The sequence below is a fragment of the Etheostoma cragini genome, chromosome 17 (assembly GCF_013103735.1).
Source record: "Etheostoma cragini isolate CJK2018 chromosome 17, CSU_Ecrag_1.0, whole genome shotgun sequence".
NCBI classification, from domain to species: domain Eukaryota; kingdom Metazoa; phylum Chordata; class Actinopteri; order Perciformes; family Percidae; genus Etheostoma; species Etheostoma cragini.
In genome coordinates, this window is record NC_048423.1 from 7,576,426 (window position 1) to 7,597,770 (window position 21,345).

The 21,345-nt window shown below is 39.1% G+C and overlaps 1 protein-coding gene across 1 annotated transcript in view; it reads left to right on the top strand.

Annotated features, from left to right (window-relative positions):
- The first annotated feature begins 425 nt into the window (after window positions 1–425).
- chrm3a (cholinergic receptor, muscarinic 3a) overlaps window positions 426–21,345 on the top strand; it is an 82,394-nt gene continuing 61,474 nt past the window's right edge. Inside the window, exon 1 of the mRNA XM_034899181.1 lies at window positions 426–649. The gene's annotated coding sequence lies outside the window, so the exon portion shown is untranslated. The remainder of the gene's footprint in view (window positions 650–21,345) is intronic.

The window sequence follows — 21,345 nt, forward strand, 5'->3', positions numbered from 1 at the left end:
GCAGAAAAACAGAAGCACCCTTTTGTGTTTTAAAATGGCAGCAGAATCATTTCTGGAAACATGCTGCAATTACAAAACAGGGAATTATATAACAAAATAGCTCAGTATTTCTTGCTAAATGAAACAGTTTGAAGCTTTGGGTGGTGAAACTGTCCCATCATTAAAACGGAAATAACGAAGACTTGCAGAGTTTGCAGAGAGACCGATATGGAATAAGGAGGACCCTGAACATTTTGATCTTGTACGACTCCCATCGAGGTTGTCGCGTTTATATGCCACTGTGAGTGCTGACCTGCTACAGTTTACCGGAGCTATCATCTATGAATGAATCTAGACTTTTTTTTTTTTTTTTTGCCGGGTGTGCCACCTGCCGGCGCGTCACGACCGCTCTGGCCAATCCTTACGCGGTGATTATTCGTGCACCCTGAAGATCTCCCGGTGCTCCTCACATCGCCGTCCAACCCCAGGCTCGGTGACGGTGGAAGGCGAGCCTCTTTAGCTAAGTATCGTTAGCGTTTCAGATGTGACTAGATTGGGCTGCTGTACTGCTGTGGTGCCTTCATGGACCCGTGACAAGTTTGACTGGATTGCCATTTTCCCATCTACTTGTAGCCTACTGCTTTTGACCCGCGCTCTATTGAATGTTGAGGTAGGTGAAAATAAGACAACAAATTGAAAGTTTTGGAAATATGGTGTCAAAGCAAAGTGTCTGGTCTTCTACTCCCTGAACCGATTCCCAGCAGCTTTATTTTTGCAACGCTTTTAGGCGCTTAACGCTACACTTTGAAGTTGCAGACCCATCAGAATATTGATTATTACTTGTGGATTTCTTTATAACGGATAGATATACATTCAGGATATCATTCCAAGCTCGTCTAAGATGTGCTTATGTTTAAATGCAAGTTTGGCAAAAAAGTGCTGCTGCTGTTCCCCCGCTGGCCGGCTCAGCATCCCTGCCCAACCCCTCGGCGCGCTGCACTCCTTAGATTGCTCTCCTCCAAAAAACGGCTGCGTGGCTTCTCCAGCAAATCTGTAAAGTTAATTTAAACACGGGAAAAAATATTTGTTTTCATATTTTGAATCCTCTGAAAATGAAGGATAATGTAGCATGTAATGCGTATGCTTACTCGTGTCTTGTGGACATTCATTGTGATTATGGGGATCAAATATAACGTATTTGTTACTGCATTGGTGTGTGCAGATGAGGAAATTAATCGTGTCCTTACATGGCAAGTGGAAGGCTTTCATGATTTGGGGTGACTGTTTATTTGTGATGCCCATAGATGGCAATGTGAAGGAATGTTCCCTCTCAGTGAACTGGGGGTACTTTGACATTGTGCTGGATAATGAGTAAGAGCAGAGGGAATGGCATCCGTGCCATGGTGCAAATATTTTCCTTTTGGTCCATGCCTGCAGTTGTTCATCACAGAAGCCAGAATGTGAGTTTGACAATACAGTAGCTGTATATGAAGCACAAACTATTTCACCATGGCTGCAAACCCTGATAGTTTAACATTTAAATATGTTTCATATATCAACCCAACATCATGTTTTTATATCAATATATTAACAAATCCATTGTTAGGGAAAACGTGTGTGGTGAATGCACTGTTAACTGTCTGTTACCAGTCTGTTAAAGGTGGAACAGGAATGTGTTTAGATGATTATGACTTTCCATTCCCTGCTGTGGGGAGAGACGCAGGGGTGAAAAAAACATCAGAAAAACAGACACATAAAAATGAAAAGGTGAACAGCCATAGAGCTTTCACGGCTTGATGTATTGTTTGAGCCACGGTCAATATTGGTTGACCAATATTTTTATAGGCTAACCTCTTGATAGATGGTTTTGTTATGCACAATGCTACTACCATATTGATCATCATTATGACTTTCCTTAATGGGCTGAGGGTGGAGGACATTAGGGTATATTGCTCTAACTGGAATGAAAATGTCTTTGCTTCTACCTTCTGCTGTACTTCTGGTTCTGTTTGGTTGCTGCACCTGTTGGCTTGTGGGCACAGTTTAAAATTTGAAATATTTAATTTTTTGGGCAATTTGTAACGGCACGCAGAGTTGTGGAGTAACACATTAGATGCAGATTCTTTGGCTTATTATTCCCAAGCGTGTGAATATATTCTGATGCTGTTGAAAAATGTATAATGTTAACCTTCCTTTTGCAAGTCATAGATGAGGTATAATTAATTTCATCAATAAATGAATAGTTTGACGTTTTGGGAAATACTCTTGTTGTTTTTATGCAGTTACATAAAAACATCAATACATGTCTGTGAATCTACAACCAACATAGTGGTTAAGCTTAGCATCAAGAAACATGAAAACAGCTAGGGGACCGTTTGGTATTGACAGAATTGTCCACCGGAGGAAAATAGGGAGGGTCATGTCTTTTTATTCTTTGTTGAGGGGAGGGTCAACCAACGTTTTTTAGTCTTGGGGGAGGGTCACCCAACTCTTGTCTTCATGAAAACAGCAAAATTCTAAAGTGACTTGTTCATTTAAAATTAAACATTGCAGTTGGTGCTAAGTGGAGCGTGTGAGCGGTGCTCTGCTCACGGTTATGTGTCAGTTAAACTTTTCATCTCCAATTCTATCTGTATTTATGAGAAGTGGCAAGGTAGCCTGCTTTATGGCTTTACTATGGAGTTAATAGGCGTGTGTGTTTTTGTCGGCCGCTGTCCATTTCCCAACGTTCTGAAATGCAAACATTTTTTGACTAGCCTACTTTTTTTTAAAGGGCGTGCACTCATACTAGCACCTTTGGAGGAAAACATTAATCGGTGCCTATGATCGAGAAAGAATGACAGATCTAATACACACGTTATGATTCATTTACATGACTGTCAAATGCAGATGCCATGACAGACGCTATCCCTCTTCTCTGCTTACTTCGTGGCCGGTGTGTGTGAGTGGCAAGCCGGTCAGTGAGCTTGCGCCCGCAATCACTTGTGGAGCTTTATAACTTAAAAAAAACACAGGTTCCATTTAATGTTATAATGGAAATGTGTTGTTATTTAAACAAACGATTGGGGGAATAAACGCCTCTTGTCTGCGAGTCTCCTGATAGAGCTCCAGCTCACAGCAGGGTCGTAAAGGTGGACAGGATTGATTGACACTGATTGGGCTGGCCCGCCCACATTGACAGAGCTTGTTATTATCCAGTGTGCTTTGTTGAATGGTCTCAATGTTTCATTGTTTTATTTCATGGGAATAATAGTTTACTAGAGGAGTAACTTAGTATTTGAAAGTGGAGGAAAGTATGCATTTAGTTTCCATGCTTAGTAGGGGTGGGAATTACCAGAGGCCGGATGATACAATATCATCACGATACTTATGTCACGATACAATCTTATTGTGAATTTAAAAATGTTGCAATGTTGTGTGATATATTGCAATTCATTACCTTTTTCCAACATCAAATTTTTCCAAAGATAAACTTCTCTGTCTATTCATCTCACTTCAGTTGTATTGCTGCAAAATAGGATTTTTAAGCAGACAAACTGACCAACACTTATAGTAAAAGATTGATACATGGTGTCTGTGTATTGATACAGTATTGCTGCGGAAGATATTGCTATGTTTTATGCCCCTAATGCTTAGTGGGTTTCCACATCAATTTTAGTGAGTAAATCTACTGAAATGGCAACCATAGCAGTGGAGTGTGATGTGAAAGATGAGAAAGCAGAAGGTGTCAATAAATTGTTGGGGAGGATCATGTATTTTTTCCAGTTATTTTGGAGGGTCATAGAAGTTTTTTAATTGGCAAGGTGAGGATCAAGTCTTTTTTGCCTTAAGGTCCCAAAACTCCTCCGGCAGCCCCTTAAATAAAAAACCAACAGTCCCCAGCCTGGCTCTGTCCAAAGGCAAAAAATCTAACCACTGGCAACACAACTTGTTTCTGTACAGAATAAATAAATTGGATATAAATTAATTAGTGAGCTAAAACATTTTTTCCCTTCAGACAGAGCCAGGCTAGCTGTTTCTCTGGTTCCAAACTTAGGGCTAATTAGGTATAGCTTCATATTTACAGTATGGACATCTAACTCTCTGTAAGAAAGCAAATAAGTGTATTTCCCAAAATGTAAAACTTTTCCTTTAAAACAATAAAATGAATAGGGTATCAGACAAATCATTTTCAGTTTTAAATGGGAGTGTAACAGATGTCTTTAGGCAAAGATTGACACAAGAATACAGAATAAACATCTGTGATTAGGTGCGATTGAGCGTTTTAGCTGCTGTATGATCCAGACAAAAGCATCATATGGTCTAACCCTCAGGCCACAGCGGGCACTGACTGGCACCACCAGGCTACTTTTAGAGCAGGGAACAGGAGACAGTGATGGGTATTTTACAAGAGTCAGCTGGCCAAACAGACAGGCTAACTCCCCATCGGGTTCCATTAGAGCTTGCCTTAATGTTAAAGCCTGTTTAATCCACTTTCACAGCCATGCAGACCACAACAGAGCGGAGCACAGCATCTATCTTTAGATAGCAGAAACGTTTCCTTCTCAGTTCAATCATTAACAGAACAACATACATTCCCTAACCTTAACCCTAACACTATTAATAACCCTAACTTGTCATGACAAAACCGAATGACACTCACTAAAAAAGCATTGTGTCATTACCGTTTATGACTTGTTTATGTTTTATGACACATTCAGTGTCATGTCACTGTTATGTAGAAAACTTCAAGTGTAACCCAATTAATAATCATCATCACTGTACTGTTACACTAACAGAATACGCCTTTTTTTTTTAAATAGGTTGATGAATAATCAGTGAGTAGTTGTACTCCGATAGCTGATACCAATACAAATACTTGGTTAATAAAAAATCCGATATTCCAATAAATCGGCCAATATATATATATATATATAACAAAAATTGAAACGCGTAACACAGCTTAAACAGATTTTCCCAAACATTAGTTAGATTAGTAGATATTCAAGAGTTCTTACTAAAATAATATAATAATTTCTTTTATTGTCACAACAGAACAGAGGAACATCAAAATATATTACATTTCTGATAAATAAAATGTACAAAAATACAAACTTAAGATATCAAACTTAAAGTCCTTTGAACAAAAACACAATAAAAAAGAAGCAAAAAAGAGTGTTGCCAACAGGGAAGTTGTAGAGTGCCCTCTTGTGGACAAACTTTGCAACGCCAACACTCATTACATGGTTGACCGTTAAATATTATACCGATAGTTTGGGAAATGCCTAATTATGGCCCTCTGAAATCTATCAGATGGGCTCTAATGTTTTTCTGTGCAAACTTTGTACTGGTAGTCTTCCATGCTGATGGGAAAGGAGATGTCAGCTCCTTGTTTCTTCAGCGAGTAGTGCAGCTGCCTGAGACTGTGATTACAGTAAAACCTTGTGAAGGGAGTGCTTGGCCTATTCATCCTTGTCTCCACTCTCTGGGCAGCTACTGTTGTTATCCCATGTTTTTAGCACCTGTTTAGCTTCAGAGACACAGTGCTGGGAAGACACTGACTTCAGTGGCCTAATAAGAAACAGGAAGTTTTGAGCAGTAAAATAGTTTTTTATGGCCATTAATTTAAAGTCAGTACCTAAGAAGGGGTTTGTTTATGATTATATTGGCTCCTAATGCAAATGACGTTATTGAGTTATCTTGAAATTGTTGTCGTCTCATGGTTATGTTACTTGTAATAATGGTGCCCTGCGGATCCGATTGAGGTTTTTATAGCCAACACAATGTGTGTAAAACTGACACTCATCACTCTTACCTTTACTAGTCATGTCATAAGCTTAACTGGAGCGGCCTCTTATTGGTGCCAATAAGGTGCTCACTTCAGGGCTGTTAACAACTGCTGCCCCATGTTTACCTCAGGATATTGTGAATGTTCAGCACACAGCAAGGTGTAGAGGGCATCAATCTTATTTATACAGGTTTAGGCAGGTCTTTTTTCAGGTATATAAACTCTCCATGGGGAGCACATTTGTATCCATCAAGTGAAAATGTTGCACTCAGAAAACATCCCACATGCTGCCTTCCATACCCGTATTTCCATACAGTTTGCAAATGTCTAGCAAGCTGGTAAGCTCCACTGCACAAGCAATGTTTGGTCTGAGTTTTTCATTGATCCTCATTGGTTTTATTTCTTCTGTCCAAATTTTAAATCATTCCTCTCTCTCTTTAATTCTGCTCTCTTGAAAAAGTAAACTTCACATTGAGGGAATTCAGATTCATATCTAGTATACGATGTGCTTAACAAATAAATCAATAACTTGTACTCCCATTTATATTGGAGGTCAGGAGGGATGGATTACTGTAGCCATAGTTAGTATGAAAAAGAGACAGGGAACAAGACAACAGAGAATGACAGAGCACTTTTAAAATATTTATACTTTTATTTAAAAACTACTAAACAGAGTGAATCTGCACCAGTTCAAGTAATGACTGGTGTAACACACAGAAGGGGAGAAATCATGATGATGGATGTTTGACTTGGCCTGGACCAGCCTCTAACTCTCAATATTCAACCCTATATCTCTTTGTTCCGATTAATTTTGCCGTCATCGATGGCTTGTTCGTTATTCTGAGTAATGTAGTTTTGCACAGTATTGATTGCATTAATTAAACTAAAATATGCTTTTATAGCACACTGATCTATCACCAACTCTCCACAGTAGCTTTGGAACATTTCTCTTCATGAACATTTTGAGGTATTGTGAGCCAAATGTTTAGTCCTCTTTATAAACTTTTTGAAGGGACTGGTCATTGCAAATTAAAGTTTTAAAAAACTGCGATTGCCCTCTGCCACATTTATATGGGCTTTAGTTTCATAATGCTACAGCTAATGATCCTGAAAGTAGCTAGTACAAAACCATGTTAAGAGAGTGGGGACTACACACCTGTAATGTGTGAACTGCTTGTGTGGATCAAGGGAAACAGAGAAAAGGAACAAATGTGAAATACTTTAGCCACCAGGAAAAATAATTGGAAACAGCAAATCAAAATTCAAAGATCACCTGTAAAAACTTTTAAAATCCCAAGGCTGGAAAAAATGGTGCCATTCCACAATGCATCTTTTCCTTTTTAAATATAATAAATACTTTTCCTTAAAAATAAAGTAGTCTTTGACCGTTTACTATTGACTCTGGTTTTCCACACACTGAATTCTCCAAATAGCATGTCAGCTTCTTAACAATGTAGCTTTCGTTGCTTTTATTGTTACAGTGTAGGGAATTGAGGACAAAATGCAGAGATGACAAGCAGGCAGGAGAATGTTTGGTCAACACAGAGACCCATAATACCAAAGCAATATCCAAAATCTCAGAAAGGTCCAAGGAAAATGAAAAAACAAAAAAACAGGAACCGGTAAGACTCACAAGTGGAAGACGGATTACAGCAGGTAGGCAAACATAGAACACACCATCTGGAAAAAACAAAACAATCTGCCAGGAGACAAAGAGAACACACAGGTTAAATACAGGAAGTAATGAGGTAACGAGCAACAGATGACAACAGGTGAATCACATCAGGGCGGGGACGACAGTCACAAAGGCAGGAAACACAAGGCAGGTAATACAACTAGAGACAAGGCAGCACAGAAACCCAGACTATCAAAATAAAACCGGAAACAGAACATACAGCCACTCATAAGAGAACACAAGACAGAAACTACAGCACAAGACTGGGGAGGAAACTACGACATAAACTCAAGGAGACAAGAAATGACCAAAAAAACAGAGGAGGAGGAACCGAAAACAAAGCAATATACCATAATCATAACTAATATTTTATTTAAAATAAAGAAATGTTGTCTGGAGCAGAGGCCTTTATGTACTATTGGATAAATGCTCACAACAACCTGAAATGCTTTTACTCGTCACTGTTTTTTGTGACACAAACAAGGAAACAGTTTTGCAACATTAAGGCATCACGATACAATGCAATTTGCTGTTACGGGTAATGATTGCAAAAGTGACGGTGATGTCTGTCAGCGGGATATTTGATTGGATTTTTCAAATTTAAGAAATCCAAAGAATACCACATACTGTGGCATGTTGTATGCAATAGAGAAAGGCATGATTGGGTTAAAAGCAATGCTATAATACACAGGGAAGAATAGATATGCATATATACATGCTGTCACATGTGTTCGGCAATATAATTAATATTTATGTGTTTAAGAAAATTTATAATTCAGGATGTGGGTCTCTTGTGACAGATGTTAGTGTAGACAAACACATCTGTTGTGTGCTAAATAAAAATGCTTCTTTAATTCTCGGATGCTAGTTCTTGCTATTTCAATTTTCTACAGCCCAACATCACAATTAAAAGTAGCCCCAAGGGGCTTTACAATCTGTGCAGCTTATGACACCCTTCTAACTGTAGACCCTCGATTTGTGTGAGGAAAATCACCTTGTCTCTAAAAAATTAAAAAAAAACTCAGAAAAACAAAAACAAAAGAGGGCTCCCTCTCCAATGAGCATACAGTACACTCTGATTAGATATCACTTAATATGCTCAGGCACATATATTTCTGGGATCAGTGATAATACCTTTTCATTACACCGGTAAGGGTGAAAGGATTCCTGATGAATGAAATTTTACAAATGTCACAACAAGAACCTCCTAATTTAAAACTAAATTAAAAGTGTTTGAAGTCTAATCACGGTGACTTAAAGTTAGATTAGATGTTGCTATGTAATCAGGTTCCTGTCAAAATTAATTTTGTCAGTCACTGAGTTCTTTTTAAGCCTCTCCCCTAACATATTTGGTACATTTCAACTGAAAACTGCTGCATGTATTTTTTTTCTTTTCTTCAGTTGTTTGTTTCTGGCTGACACCTTTCCAGTTTTGTAATACAGCTCATCAAGCACATCATATGAGTTGAATTGTGTGTGAAGCACTCAGCTTAAACTTGACTGAAATCACATTTTTTGGCTTTGTAACGTTCCTTCTCCAGAGATTGGAGGTTGAAGTGAGGTGAAGAACTTTCCAGTATAAATGATTTATCTTTGCTACTTTATGCCTTATTCATTTTACAGGGTTTTACTGTGATGTTTTCCACTGGAGGAAGGAGAAGGCCATGTCATGAGGACTAGATGAACCATATCAGACTATTTTCTTTCAATTTAGGGTTTGAACAAGTGACAGAAATGTCGATAGTATTAAGATTGTAGTTAAATTTGAGCCTTGGACATATTTAGGACATGTTAGTGCTACATGTTTGTGGATCATCACTCAGTTTAATCTACATTCAGCAATGTGTCTGCACTGCTGTTGTTTTGGCATCATGTCTGCTAATGGGCCTCTGTAATTTAGAGTGAAGTATAGGCCCCTATTTTATGAAACACCTGTCACAATTAATACAGTGTGAGGGATGTTTATCTAACTCAGAACAAATCACAAAGTACTGGTGGAGCAGCATCTGGCACAAGAGAGACTCTGGGTGTTCATAAAGGACACTTTTGAGGACAGCTAAGCACAAGGGAATTTGGAATTGCTGATTGGCCACTGTGCCAACCTGTTAGAGTATATAATATCTGTGCTGAGTGGCTGCCAACTGTGTTTTTGATAAGATTTGGGGAGAACTACTGCGCAAAACAGCAGCATTTTTATAGGCTTACTATACAGTCTGTGCTGTGGTAAGAACTCCTGCACCATGTGTTTAGCGTAGTGTCCGATACGTTGTGCTTTTCTTCTGCTACTGAGGCATGATTGACGTCAGTGTATGTAAAGGCATCCCAACAATAGATTTGATTTGATTTTGCGACAGTGAATTTGGCTTCAAAGTGTATTATAGCTTAATAAATTCAAATTATTTTCTGTAAAACAAAATCAGCCTTTTTAATGCACTGTGTATGTATGTATGTGTTTGCATGACATACAGATGTCTTGAGAAGAGGATCCGTTTATAATTTCATTCAAACACCATTTTGAACATAATACTATGTCTGTGCTTTATTTTTTCCTGAATAGTACTATTTACAGTTTAAACAGATGAAGCAGTCATGCTTTGGGGATCAAATATTGTTCTTTAGTGTAACGTTACACTCATGGAACTAGTTCATTGTTTAGACAGCTGGATTTTATTATATAATTTCCCTTGATTTATCCGTCTTAAGTCTATTTGTTCTACCTTCATTTTAAATGTTGCCTCTTGTTGAACCTTTATTGTCTCAGTCTTAAAGCAAGATAAAACCAGTACCTGCCTTTGGGTTTTCCTCTTTTCTCAGTTTGATTGACATTTCAGAAAGACACAGGTAGTTGTAAAACTTGTACCAGGCTTGGGCAAGATGTAGACCAAGCCCTCTGGCTATTCTCTGTAGAGAAAAATGAATCCGAGCCAAACAGACTCGCAGCCCCCAGGCCAGTGATCCTCAGCTGACATTTACATGAGTCTGAAGCCACAAAAGGTATATGAAAATCATTTTTCTCCAGTTTTCTCCCTTTTCAGAATACTTCTAAAGAAGTGTGTGTTTCTATATTTTATTGTCAGTGTTTACTACATAGTGGGGTTCTCTTGTTGGTCAGGTTGAAAGTTGAGACAGAATTAGACAAGAGGGACGTAGATGTGCAATGTTCCTATGGCAATTGAAGTGTTTCATAATAGTAACAAGGAGGCAACAGACTGATTTTAAAGTAGAGTAAGTGAAACCTCCTTAGTCCATCCCTTTACACTTTACAATTAGCTCCTCACTCTTTTTATGTGCATGCCTACATATTAACAAACTGTACAAAACAATAATCTGTAACACTTTACTTGAAGTTTTCTACATAAGACACTCACATGACCCTGTCATGACACAGTCATGATGCAGGAACCCTAACCTTAACCCTAAAAATAACCATAACGTGTCATTACAAAACCGAATGACAGTTACTAAATAAGCATTATGTCATAACCGTTTACGAATTCTTTATACTGTTTTGACAAGTTTATGACAGTGTCATGTCACTGGTAAGTAGAAAACTTTAAGTAAAGTGTAACCCAATAATCATTATTACTGTACTGTTAAATTGACAGAATACGCCTTAAAAAAAAAAAAATAGGTTGATCCATAATCAATGAGTAGTAAAAGAGTAGTCTTTACATAAAAATGACATTCTCAAAGATCTCCGTTGCATTCTTTTTGACAGCAACTATAGTATTATCAACAATAACTGTGTTCTTGGATCTCACTTCTGTCGCCTTTGTGACGTCAACAGTTGGTAACTGTTTGCTCACAAGTAGGCACGGGAATAAATTAGTACGCCGCTGCACATGTGTGTTGGATAGCGAGTTGCTGGTCGACCAACAAGACATTTACTTAAACAAAAATTGTCAGGGCAGGGACTACAATCACAAAGGTGGGAAAACACAAGGCAAGTAGTAAAACTAGACAAAACAGGACCCACTCCTCAATGGACGGATCCCAGACGTCCCAAGAAAGTCCAACAAACAACAACCCAGGGGGAGCCGGAGGAAAAAAAAAACAAGAGTCCAAGGGGCTTGACCTCAGGGAACAGAGGGCACCAGGGAGCGAGGAACAAGAGGGACAGGGACCTGGGGACAGAGGGCACTCAGGACTGGATGGACTCAGGCTTGACAGACTCAAACATGACAGATTTGGACATGACAGACTGGGAGTCAGACAGGTTGGACTCAGACAGGACAGGCTCAGACACAGGGGCAGGGAAGAATGTAGTGACGTGGACAAGAACAGAGACGGGCACAGTGATGGGAACAGAGACTGGCACAGTGACGGGAACAGAGACTGGCTCTAGGGAACTGGGGCCAGTGGGTACTCGGGAACAGGAGCCAGGAGGCCCTCGGGAACAGGAGCCAGGAGACACTCAGCAACAGGGGCCAGGAGGCACTCTGGGGCCAGTGGAAACTTGGGCCAGTAGGCACTTGGGAACTGGGGGCCTGTGACCATCAGCAAAAACGGACCCTCTGGTGGCCGAGCAGGCCAGCCAAGGTAACACCCCTCTGGAGGCCGGCGGTGAGGGGGAATCCCCTTTAGAGGCCGGCGGCGAGGGTGAATCCCCTCTGGAGGCTGGTGGCAAGAACGAAGTCCCTCTGGAGGCCGAGCAGGTTGGCCAAGGCTGTACTCTTCCGATGGATGCGTAGGCAAAGGGTCAGCTGGACTGGTCCGATGAAGGGTTAGCTCGGATGGGGCCAGGTGACGGGTCTGCTGGGCTGGGGCCAAGCAACGTCAGGGGAGCTGGACACCAGCCGGGGCTCTGGGGAGTCAGGGGCACCGGTTAAGTTGGGGACACTGGTCAGCCGGAGCTTGGGGACAGTATTAGGGATGTTTGACCAAGGCAAAGTCTAAGTATAACATCAAACAGAAAACTGCACAAAAAGGACAGGAAACAATAACAGAACCCCAAATCCAACTGAAACAATGACAACAAGACCCAATCCAAAACAATCCAAAACAATGACAACCACTGTCTACATATTCTCCAGATTAACCTAAAATTACTGTATGCTAAAAGAATATGCTGAAAGCATAATATGGCAAACTCAAACCCATAAGAGTTGTCCAGGCTTCTCCGTGGCCTGCCTTTAGCAGGGAGGGGAGAGGGTTCACTACATCTGCTGTATGCTTAAATAAGACTTGACATACTCCAATAACTCAATTCACATCGACAGTATGCAAATAACTTTAGTCTTGTCAAGAGAACCATCTAGAAAGGTTTGAAACTTTACTTGCCATTCAAAAGACCCTTTTCATTATCCATTTCTGCTCAAGGAGCTTTATTTGTGCTAGCCATCCACAAGGTACTGCTTCATTGCTTTCTGATTTCGGAGCAGCTTGAGGCCCAAATTAACTGGTTAAATTTATTAAACTGGTTATTATTGTGTTAATTATGACAGCACTGGTGGCATTTCAACAATGTAATACATCCCAAGCTGGATGCATTGTGATAGCTAACCACCAAAAGCTGTGTTAATTAAGTTTTAATTTTAAATTAAAGCTTAACAAAACAAAACAACTCTTTTGATTTAGTCAGGATCAGGAAATGTCAGATTCTCCTTGCTGGTCATTTTACTCCTTCATGTTTTGTTGATGGACCTATGGACCGGTTTAAACCTTTAACACCTCTCCAGGGATTACTTTCATTTAGCAAAGTGATAATGATCTCAAACCTATTGCAGGAATGTATCTTGGCATGGCATGAAAGCTTTGTGAGAGAAGAGCAATGACATGAATCAGTGGAGTAGGTTTTAGGATCAGTCATCTGTATTGTGGTCATCTTAGTCAGCTGTTCAAACCCACTGACAATAACAAGCGCAAGCCTTATCGAACATATTTGTGAAAAGAGTCGTGGAAGTATTTTTGTACCCTTCGATCCAATTTCAAATCAGCTTTGGACAAGCTCAGCGGATTCTAAGGTGTTGCAGACATGGGGAGATTTGGTGGAAGACTATACAGCCTGACTACATTAACTTTAGTGGTGTTTTTGGGATGAGAAGCAGGCAAGAAGCAAGAGGGGATGGATGGAATTGCCGGGCATGTCTCCATATAAACGTTTCTGGCAGGGTACTTTGATATAAAAAAAGGAAACTGTTTATTGGCTCCATAGCCTCTGTGTTTCTTTGAAATGTAATCATAACCCAAGCTGGGCATATTTATTGCATATACAGGCAACACACTAGAGTTGAGGGAGCTTATTATTTATCAATATTTATTCAGCTAAATATATGTTGTAAACATTAAAATACAATGGTTAAATCAGCTTGATTTAAAAGTCTGGATTCCTTGCTACAAGCTCAGTCAAAATCTCTTCAAATCGAAGTGGTAAACAAGGACTTATTCTTCAGCAGTAGCAGAGGCACAATGCAAGACACCATTTTAGTACAGTTTTAGAATTTTGCTGCTTCAACAAATCTGCTTGCACTGAGGAGGATAAAATAACACAGCGATTCAGAACTAAACACAAGTACAGCTATGGGTCATGTAAAAGTCATTCATTTACAGGTATTTGGCTTTAGGTTGTGTCCCAGCTGCCTTTAAACATGCTGGGGTCTGGCCCTTACTTAAGAAGCCTTATCTTGACCCCACAGTGTTCTAATTTTAAACCACCCTCTATCAAAGGTTTTGAAAAAATGTTTTTTATACAGTTACAACCAACAACAACAGAAGTCTGCACTGTTGAGAGTACATAATAATATTGCCTTGTCTGTAGATGTCGGGAATCCTAGTGTTTTTGTCCTTTTGGACCTAACAGCAGCATTTGACACAGTGGACCATGCAGTCCTCCTCTCTTGCCTTGTGCATTGTGTAGGCATCACAGGCTCTGCACTCAAATGGTTTAACTCCTATTTGGCAAATAGGAGCTATTCTGTTAGTATTGGTGACTTCTCCTCGTCAGTTGCTCCTCACTCTTGTGGGGTACCCCAGGGATCCATTCTTTGCCCCATTCTGTTTTATTTATATATGCTGCCTTTAGGGGCTATTATAGGACATCACAACCTGTCTTTTCATTGCTACGCAGATGATTTACAAATCTATTTGCCTATGAAAGCAAATGACAGTGTCGCACTTAACTCCCTGCTTAGTTGTATCACTGATATTAAGTTGTGGCTTTCAAAAAACTTTCCTAATTTGAATGAAGATAAAACGGACCATTTTGCAGGCATGCTTTTTCCAGCTCCGTTAGCTGGCTAAAGTTAAGCCTTAGCCAGCAGCCTTAGCCTTAAGCCTTAGCACAACTTAGAAAAGGCCATTCATGCTTTTATTAATTCAAGGTTGGGTGACTGTAATGCTCTCCATGTTGGTCTGAATCAGGTGTTGATTTCACTTCTTTAACTTGTGCATAATGCTGCTGCTCGTTTTTAACAAATACATTTTGACGTGCACATATCACTCCTGTTCTCTACACCCTCCATTGGCTCCCGGTGCGTTTTATAATATACTTAAACATTTCATTGTTTGTTAAAAAGGCATTAAATGGTCTGGCCCAAGAGTTGCGGAAGCAGAACCAGTCATTGCGATCTTAAAATCAGCGAGTTTTAGAAGTCCCAAGGTCCAAGTATTAACGGAAGGGTGATCAGGCTTTTGCAGTTGCTGCCCCGAGACTCTGGAACAAGTTACCCGTTGATATTTACACTATTACAAATGTAGCTCTTTTTAGGTCCAAACTCAAAACATATCTGTTTAGTCCGGCTTTTAATACATAGCAATGGTGTGAAAATTTCATTCTTCTGTTTTTTTTTTACATTTTCAGATTTGAGTGTTTTCTATGTTCACTCTTTCTATTCTATATTATGTGTTTTTACTCTGTGTTACGGATATTAAGCACTTTGGCTACCTGCTATTTGCTGTAAAGTGCTATATAAATACATTTTGATTGATTGATAATAAAAAAAGCACTGACAATTTGATCAATGGTGGAAAAGTCAGGGGATAACCAAATTGATTGCAACTCATCCTGACACTTGATATAATTTTTTACCAAATTGAATCGAAATATAACCCAAAGTTGTTAAGACATTTTCGCTCAAAACCCCAAATGTCAACCTTATTGTGGTCTAATAGCTTCATGACGGGGACAATCAAAATCAGTAGGATTTCCTTCTAGGGATCGTAAATATCTGTGCAAAATGTAAAGGCAGAAGTTGTTAAGATATTTCAGTCTGGACCAACGTGGCTGACTAAAAGGCTGTTAGTGGCTGTATCTGGGCTAATAATTCACACCTGTGTTGCCAAGTGGTAGTTTTAAAACATAAAATGTGGCATCATTGCACACTTCTACAGTTTGTTTTTTATTACACATAGTTGTCATAGACCATGTACTAAAAACATTAATCTCGCAGAAGAAAACATATTGAAGCAGATTTAGCTACGAGCTAAATCCTCCCTGCAAGTATTTTACCTGAAATGAATGGCCTAAAAACAACAAGCAAGTTTCTGTTTAATTTTGCTACAAACAAATATGCTATCATAACAATTTAACAGATGCTATAAATACGTAGTCATTTTAACACAGAGTGGCTTTAAATAACTAAACTCCCAACATGGCACTGGGATCTAACAAAATCTGTAAATTCTGGTAGGAGTGTGATTCCAAAGGCTTTGAGCTGGTAAGATTAATTGCTGCAGCTTTTCTCCGCTCATACACTCGTGTTTGTAATGATGTTTCATTTTAAAGGCTACATGTTGTTGATGACCCTGAGTAAACTCCTGAAGTTTTCTCTCAGGCTGGGCCACCTCTTTCTTCCTTTTTCCTGTTCGTGTTTACTTAACCACTGTTTGTTTTAAATCCAGATTAGTCTCACTAAAGCTCTTTAAATTAATCTCATTAAATTTCTTTTTCTAAAGAGACATGGAGGGGTTAGAGTTTGTAGTCATTTGCCTCATTTTCCTAAAGCCCCCATCATTACATCAGTCACATCCTGCTTAATCCTGAACTGGTGAGAAACACCAGGGGAGCGGGATAACCCTGTGACCTCTTTGACGCCTCTCTATTAAGTATATGTTGATATCAGGACCTGAGGAGATATAATGAATTAAAAATGATTGGCAGTTCTTTGGAAAGTAAGTGAAACAGTCTGAGTCATTTCCCTGTTCTGGTAATGACCCCTTTTATTGTATCTTAGCTTTGGCAGCAAGGTGGAGTACAGTACTTTGCACTCCATAGATCATAATCAGGATGTGGCAGAGGTTATTTACACGTTTCACAATCCAGTGTTTGGGCTCCTTCTTAATTCCATGGTTAGTTTCCAAACTATCTTTTGCTAATTTGAAGAAAGGTCATCATATTACTGCCAAATCTGTGTTTAATAACTAGAGGCTTGGTGGATGGAGACCATTTGGCTGTTGAATTAAATGCTTTGTCACTGAACAGTTACATTAACAAGGCAAGAATACTGATGAGTGCTATAGTCTCCAGACAGTCAAAGTTCCATGACTCATATGTTTTGACTCTTTGCAGCGCCAGGTATCCCTGCTGAATATGTCTAAGAGCTGCTGAAGGGTGAAATGGAAAATCTGTCAAAATGCGTAAAACTTAGCTGTTCAGTTGGCCACAGCGTTCTAATCAAGCTATTTAATTTATCGGAACAAATGGTCTTGACAGTTGTTTTAAATGCATTGAAACATTATTAGGTATGCCTTGTATCACTGCAGCTTTGACAGGATATGCTGATTTAAGCAGTTTTAAACTTAATTCTTCCTAGTTTGTTTGTTTACAGTTTGTTTGAACCATCCTCTCCACTTAATGCAACAACAACATGCAGACAATAATACCGGTACTGTAGCCTCATCTAAAACCTAAAGTCCTACTTTGACTGGGAACTTGAATAACAATCCATTGGTCTCTTTGAGCCATGAAAGCATCCTTAGAGCTGCAGTCACTTTTCTTTGTTTTACAGAAAAAAATCAAAAACATCACTATTGCCAATGCATAAACATTTTCAGCTTAGTTATGTAAGTTTGTTTTTATTGCTTCCCCACCATTTGAGCAGGAACAATCTAATACCTTAAAGAAAACAATTACTATGTTTCCGTCACTGTCACTGTAAGGATGTTGTTTTAGTATGCCATAAATGATAGAAGTGCAAGTATCCAGCAAGTTTGAAAATACATTCTGTCACATTGGTATTGAATCAGTTTTGAAATTGTGTCCCTATAGATTTTTTGGTGGCCAATTTTAATAAATACCTCACTGCCTTATTTGATTCCCATCTGTTGTAACTTCTTCAGTCTTTGGAGGTCTGGATGTCTGTGATAAAATCACTTCCTTCTTAGTAACATCATTCTGAGGACTGCAGGGGAATGAAATGAGAAATCCTTCGTCTCTAACTGTAATATAAGCTGAATTGATTTGCTCGCAGCTGCTGAGACATCGTTATTGCAGAATTTTTTTTATTTAGTTCAGTATTTACTGACAGCACTTACTCTACTTCTACTCTACTTCCTCTTTGATAGATAGACAAAATGCATGCACATTGAATAGCTTTTACCCCCCACCCCATCTCAGCAACAGACAGAATCATTCATAGCCATTATCGGAGCCCTGTCATTGTGATTGTAAGGGCGTGTTCATGTTCAATACAAGCATCAGTCAGTGGAAGTGACAGGACAGGGCCCAACCTCACACAAGGCTCGTCTAAACAGCGGGGTCATTCCATCTCTGCTACTGCCTCATCCATCAGAATGACATATGCAGATGGCTCGCTGCACATCTATTAGACCTCCAGACATCAGTAGCTCTCTGTTTAACCTGCTATGTTTAGTCCTGTCTGAATAAGACCATCCATTTGAAATGTCTTGTCATGTCTCTAAATTTTGAAATATTTTAGCATCTGTTGATGAGTTATTAGATTTTTCTGATATTAAGCTTTTTAATACATTTACACAAGCTCATAGGACAAGAATTGTGTTGGTCCTATGCTGCATTGCATTCCCAGCATCTTATACTACCTTTGCTTGACTTAAACATAAATTCAACATAACAAATATTTAACACGTGCTATCCCTTTGGGTCATGACAAAGATAAAGAGAAAAGGCGAAATAGGAAAGGGTAGGAGGAAGTGATGATATAACATTGTGAACTTTAACAATGCTCTCCCTAAAATAGAAACTAGAAAAGCAAGACTCTAATCTGTGATGCTCGGCTGAATTTACAGCCTTGAGGTGAGCAGCGAACAAAGCAGATTAAGAGGTTTGTGGACTTGCATGTGCCTGAAATGAACCTGAAAAGCGCTTTCGCAATATAGCTGGGCCACAAGTTCTGAATCAGAAGAAATAATGTTATGTGTTTGACACAAACAAAGAGCCTCAAAGCACATCAACATTAAACCAGTGTGTCTCTTATAGCAATATGCATGCACTACACATGCTTTTATTGTGAGGTTTTTCTCTGCATAAATAATTGCAAACTGGAGAAATATTTTCATCATGAACTATCAAATTTTTATGATGTCCTCTTCAGCATCAAACACCCTGCAAAACTCAACAGACTCCTAACTTGTACTTGTGGCAAGGCTGCAATGTTGTGAGAACTCAAGTGGCTGGCCTGAATGAAAAGAAAATGGAAAATTCATTTAGGAGAAAGCCCCAGGCTGAGCAAGCAATATATCACATTTATAATGAATGATTATGAATGTTGAAGTTTTTAGGTTTCACATTTTCTAAGAAGTAGTTTAAAAAAAGAGTGTGGATCTGAACAGCACATTTGGCATGTTCTTTTTTTTAAACTTGGGGTTTCACAAACCAGTGATCCTTTTAACTTTTGCTACGTGGATATGTGAATATTTTTTAGCTGAGGAGAGGTCATGGTTGGCGTTGAATGGATGTAAATCCATTTTCCTCCATCACCCGCTCACTATTTGCTTACACTGGGCATAATGAATCATTAATTCACTGCTTTCACTTGCAGCTCACAGTCATTCTGAGCAGAATTAACTCTTGATCCAGCAGAGCAGAGAAGGAACAAAGAAGTGCAGGAGCATGAGCCTCTTTATATTTGTTTCACTCAAAACAGCAAACTGTGGATCCGTTTATGTGTTGACAGGATGGGTGTATAATATGGCTGTTCTGTTGCTCTCTCTGATGCATGTTGTTTTGATTGTGTTTTGCATTTTTATGATTTTATTGTCACTCATTATTCCCCGACCTCCTGTTCATCTGTGCTGCAGGTATTTTCAGACTTTGAACAACAGATGATTTTCTGTTCCACAGTGGAGAAAAAGGCATTACCATAGGTGCTAATTTTTTTTTTTTCCCCTTTTTAAATAAAGTACCCTTTCAAACCCTGAACAGGCTGTATTATAGGATAGTGGATTTAGAGTGCATGAAACCCAATTAGCAAACAAACCGGGAAGTAGAACCGTTAGCAAAAGAAAGAGATAATCAATTTTTAGCTTAAATGAATGCATACATTGAAAAACCTCTGGGCACCAATAAATGCATTGCAATGTCAATGCAATTTCTTTTTAAATAGACAAGGCACCACCAAGAAAGTGAAAGTATCTCTCAGATGACGTAGAGTGCGTTTTAATTCTGGTTTGCTATTCCAACATTTCTCATAAATACCCATCACAGTGTAGTTATGGTGGAGTCATTAGCATGTACCTCAACATAGTGATCTCTTCACTGAATAATAAACTGTGCCCAGGTCGTTGGCATCCCACCAGACAAAGATACAGCTGCAAAATGAAATAAATCATAGACTGAAAGAAACAGTTTGTAATTTTGTAGGACCTAAAGATACCCTCAAATAACTTACAGCTCACTGCTGAAGTTTTTAGGCTCATCTGTGTGCTCCATTGAGTGCATCTTTAAAGTAAATGATGCTTATGATGTGGCGACATGTTTTAGAAAAGGAAGAAATGTAGAATTTTTGAAGATGACTGCAGGTAGCCTGGTTTTCTAAAAACATGTTCCTTGGTTTTATTTTCAGCAGCTGCAGGGCTCAGTTTCTTAATCCTTTTCTTTTTTTCATTTCTGTTATCCCTTCTGTGGTCCTGAGGAGAACAAGACTGGTTTGCTGCTTGTCTCTCTCTCTCTCTCACCTCCTGTGGTAGAGGCTCAGCTGTTCTGTCCCCCCAACCAGTCACACAGACACAAAGACACAGCTGGTCCAATTGGAAATAACCCTTCAGCTGTCATAACTGTGGTTCATCGGAGATTTTCTGAGAACAGTGAAGAATACCTGTTTTATGACTGGTGCTCTGTGATAGTTCCGTTGAAGAACAATCTGGAAGATCTCTGTTTCATTTTCTTACGCGGCATCTATTGCGATAAGCGGTAATTGCAGGCAAGTTTTTGAAACTAATTTTCACTTTCACTTGTTTTTGCAGATCATTGTCTGTTGGTATTGCTCTTTTCTTTGTTTGTTTGGCCATAATAACCGTTTACTCGCAATACTAGCAGAGACTGGAAAAAAACAGTATGCCGCTTCACACACAAGTGAGATGAAGAGCGAGTCTGTTGCATTAGCTCCGCCTACCCTCTCTGGCGCCCCAACTATGCTGAGTGATGGAAAACGGTCACTAACTGTGCATTGTTTTTTCCAGTAAGGTCACCACAGACACAAAGTTTGTAATACTGCAAATGCAAAGAACTTTCATCTGTGGGTTATAGGCTCAAACACCATTGTATTATCTCATTTTGCAATAGATAGTGACTTTTAACTTTTTTTATGTAAATGAAAATCTTCAGGATAGTTACTTTAACGTCACTTAATTCATTCAGCATGGATACGGCTTAGATCTCTTCTCTGTTATTGCTCATTTTTAAATATGTTATTTTATGTCTCAGTGAAGATCCCGGGTCTGCTCCTCACTGTTTATGACTTGCTGTTTGTTCAACGTTAAAAGGTCAAACAGGACAAATAACTTGTGAAAA